General features: G+C 38.5%; 1 long non-coding RNA gene across 1 annotated transcript; it reads left to right on the forward strand.

Annotated features, from left to right (window-relative positions):
- Positions 1–2,490: 2,490 nt before the first annotated feature.
- On the forward strand, positions 2,491–4,207 carry LOC105531040. Its single transcript, XR_001004731.1, has 2 exons — positions 2,491–2,839; positions 3,200–4,207. It is a non-coding gene; the product is annotated as an uncharacterized LOC105531040 (long non-coding RNA).
- The last annotated feature ends 284 nt before the right edge of the window (positions 4,208–4,491 follow it).

Below are 4,491 nucleotides of genomic sequence, written 5' to 3' on the forward strand. Positions count from 1 at the left end.
ACAGTGGCATAACCCCCATGCAACAGTGACACCCACCTCACTGCCTGCTCAGTGTCAACTGCTTACCCTTAAAGTCCAAGTCCCTGAGCTTGGAGAGGAGGAAGCAACAATACACATGAGCAAATTGAGGAAGAAATAATTTTTTTACTGCTGCAGTCCCCCCATATTAATTAAGCTGGTAGTTAGATGCAAGTTTCTCTCTAAATTGCATATTCATCTTCTTCTAACAGCACTTAATGACTACGATCTGTACATTAAAAAGTTCAGACTACCAACTTGCATAAATTCCTGTATTTGTGCATGGTCAGCAAGTTTCAGAAGCTGGATAAAACCCAAAGTCTCTTCTCAGGAAGCTGGGGGATGGGTTTTTTAAGGAACTTATAAATTCTAAGAACCCTGCCTCAGAACAACAATCTATGAATTTCCTAAAGAGTTGGTGTGCAAATTATCTGCCTGTGGGTTTTCTCCTCTCTGGATTTTCTATAATATTGCCTTGGTCTCAATACGGGTTAATTCACTGTGAACTATGCTTCTTACCAGCTGTCCCCCATCCCTAACACTGCACAATTTCCTGACCCACGTGCTGAGGGGATGCAAACTGGAGTTAACAACAACCTGAACAAGGAAGCAGGCCATCAACATCATACTGTGTGCCTGTGAAGAAATAACATACCTTTACCTGTAAATCCTTGTTTCCTATTTCAGAGGTGTTTTATATTATTAACGTGGGATCTGTACTAGGGGTGAGGCTGTGGGAGGCTGATGAGTTTCCACTTGGAGAAGGAGGTCAACCAAATTAGGAGAGGGGCTTGTCCCCAAAGACATGGCTCTAGGCAGGCCACTAAGATGAATTATGTGGCATTCTGTATTCCTTGCATATAACAAAGATTTCAAATTTAATAAGAAAAAAGGCAGAATGAGATATTTTTAAAATACAAGACACCTCAACAAAAAAAACATACAAATAGCACATAAGCATATTGTCTCAGTCTATTTGTGTTGCTATAACAAAATATCCTGGGCTGCATGGCTTATAAACAACAGAAGTTTTTTCTTACAATTCTAGAGGCTAGGAAATCCAAGATTAAGATGCTGGCAGATCCAATACCTGCTGAGGGCCACTTTCTGGTTCATAGATGGTGCCTTTTTGCTGTGTCTTCACATGGTGCAAGGGGCAAACAAGCTCCCTGGGGCCTATTTTATAAGGGTACTAATTTCATTCATGAGGACTCCACTCTCATGACCTAATCACCTTCCCAAAGGCCCAAGCTCCTAATCTTACCAAATTGATGATTAGGTTTCAGCATTTGAATCCTGGGGGGCCACAAGCATTTAGACCATAGCACATATGAAAATATGCTCCACATCATATGTTATTAGGCAAATGAGAATTAAAACAATCAGATACCACTATGCATCTATTTGTCTAGTAGGATGGCCAAGATACAGAACACTGACAACATCAGATGCTGACAAAGATACAGAGCAACAGGAACTCTCATTCATTACTTGTGAGAATGCAAAATGGTACAGCTACTTTGGAAGACAGGAGCTTTTCTTACAGAAACCAAACATATTCTTACCATAGGATCCAGAAATTGTGCTCCTTGGTATTTTCCCAATGGAGTTAAAAACTTATGTCCACACAAAAGTCTGCACACATTTATAGCAGCTTTTTTATCACTGCCAAAATTTGGAAGCAATCATAATGTCTTTCAGTATGTGAATAATAAAATGTGGTGCACCCAGACAATAGAATATTCAGAGCCAAAAAGAGATTAGCTATCAAGCCATGCAAAGGCATGAAGGAATATTAAATGCATACTACTAAGTGAAAGAAATCAATCTGAAAAAACTACATACTGTATGATTCCAATTATATGACATTCTGGAAAAGGCAAAGCTTTGGAGATGGCAAAAAGATCAGGGTCAGTGGGAAAGGAGGGATGAAGATCAAGGGTCAATGGAGAGGGAGGTGGAGCAGAGGATTTTTAAGGCATTTAACTACTTTGCTTGATAGTATAATTGTAGGGAGATACACTTATACATTTGTCCAAACCGACAGAATGTCCAACATCACAAATGAAATCCAATGTAAACTGTGGACTTTGGGTGGCAACGAAGTATGAAGGAAGGTTCACCAAATGCACAACTCTGGTGGAGGATGTTGATAATGGGGGATCCTGTGTATGGGTGGGAAAAGGGATATATAGGAACTTTCTGCACCTTCTGCTCAATGTTGCCATGAACCTAAAACTCCTCTTAAGAAAATAAACTCTAAAAAAACGGAGAATACAAGAACAGGAGGGAAATGGGAGAATTATTTTCATGTTGCAAGTTATACCTTTTATCTACTAGCTGAGGTTATCAAGATGAACGGTCTTTTGTAAGTGAAATTGAAATCCTGCCATCCATCCCTTCACTAAGAGAACAGTGGTTATTTTTGCTTAGTCACTGTATTATTGATGTATTTGCTGCCTTCCATTCCAGATCATGGCGGGTTAATCCTATGGCAGAGTCTTGAAAGTCATTCCTGGAGGGCACGTGTCAACCTATTCTCATTGCAAGTAAGAAAAACAACCCTAGGAGTTGAAGAAATAAGAGAGATTACTAGCAGGTGAACCCCTTCACCACAACTAAAACACTTCTCCCAGGAAGTGAAGTTATTAAAGTTTGATGTACTTGACAATTTGAGGGCGGGGGTGAAAAGTGCTGCTGTTTCTTGAGGCAGCAACAAATCACCACCTCCTGCGGTAATGATAGGCCTTCTCCTCAGAGCTGAGAAAGACAATCACGTAAAGAAATGCATCAGCAGAGTGGGTGAGAAAAAATGACTCAGGTATTGTATTTTCTGTGTGTTTTCAAGAAATGTATCACTCTACAGATAGATCTGATTTAGTAATATTATAGAAAATCATATATGGTTTTGGTCCCTAACAGAACTATTATTTATGCAGAGCCTACTGTGTAACAGCTATGGTTCACATTACCTCACTCAATTCTTCCACATGTTATTTTCTAATTTTATTAATAAGTAAACTGTAGTCTGGGAGATTTTCATTAAGCTAAGATCACAAAATTAGTGTTCTTCGCGCTAAACTACCTTACCTACCCTTACTTATGCTAAAAGGTCGTGTTGGTAAACTAAAAATCAAATCCAAAAAAGCCTAGGCTTTCTAACTAATCCCCTTCTCTGCAGGTGGCTGAAGACCTAGAAGACAAGAATGTTTTACAATATACGAGAGGTGGGATATGCAGGAATAACTTCAGTGATAATAAGCGATATGTTAAATAGTAAAATCTCAAAATGTTATAGACAGAAGCAGTATTTTCAAATAATCACAAGGAATAAAATGCAGTAGAAAATAAGTTGACATGAATGGGGAGCTATTCATTCAAAAAGTGCCATCTAGATGCCACTCTTCCTAGAAAAATGTAGAGCTCAACTTTCCCATAGCTTCAGCTGCTCACTGTTAACTGGGAACCCCCAAGTGCTAGGAAAAACAGATCCTTTTCCCATCATATGGTAAGTAACTAGTGTCAGACATTCTGTAGAACATATTGGAAGAAGAAAGCCTCTTTTGAAATTGAGTGAATACAGACACTGTATCACGATTGAACTGTGAGAAATTTTGAACCAGACATTCAGTATTCTCTACAACCATCCTAAGTTGAGAATAGATCTAACACAAGAACACAGAGGAGAAATCAGCAGAACATAGACAACAAAGGTGAAGAAATGTGATCCAATAAGGCCCGAGTCAGACCTGATGAAGCATCTTCACTAACAACCTAAAGGTAAGTTATTCTGCTTGTTATATATTCATTTATGTTGCTTGTTGAATATTGAGCCATGCTAACAGTGACAATGGAATAAATGGAATGTGGGAACTTGTTCATAGTGCAAAAGTCCTCATTTTCAATGAGCAGCTTCTGCCACTGTTTACTGAGGAATAAGGGACCTCAGAGTAGACACTTGACTTACCTACTGGTTTACACTAGGCCCTTGTCTTGTTGCATTTTATACTTTTCTCTTTCCATCTCCACCCCTGCTCTCATCACCCTCCTCCTCTCCAATAGACACCCACTCTAATGAATTTGATACTTCTTAAATATGCATCAGTGTAAAAATACAGTTTTGTAAGTATATGTGTGTTCAATTTGAATAAAGGTTATTATGCCTTGTTTCTTCTGCTGCTTTTTACTATTTCTTTTTTGTCTTCTTTTTTCACTATGTACTATGCTATTAACATTTCTCTATGTAGCTGTATACATTATTACATGATAGATGTATGTGTATACACATGTATATATTATAGTATTGGTGCATAGTATTCCAGAGAATGCATTCTCCTCTTTTCACTTATCCATCCCACTAGTTGTATTAGTCTGTTCTCATGCTGCTTATAAAAATACACCCAAGACTGGATATTTTATACAGGAAAGAGGTTTAATGAACTTCCACACGGCTGGGGAGTCCTCACCATCATG

Source organism: Mandrillus leucophaeus, unplaced genomic scaffold, assembly GCF_000951045.1.
Source record: "Mandrillus leucophaeus isolate KB7577 unplaced genomic scaffold, Mleu.le_1.0 Scaffold86, whole genome shotgun sequence".
In the NCBI taxonomy this organism is placed as follows: domain Eukaryota; kingdom Metazoa; phylum Chordata; class Mammalia; order Primates; family Cercopithecidae; genus Mandrillus; species Mandrillus leucophaeus.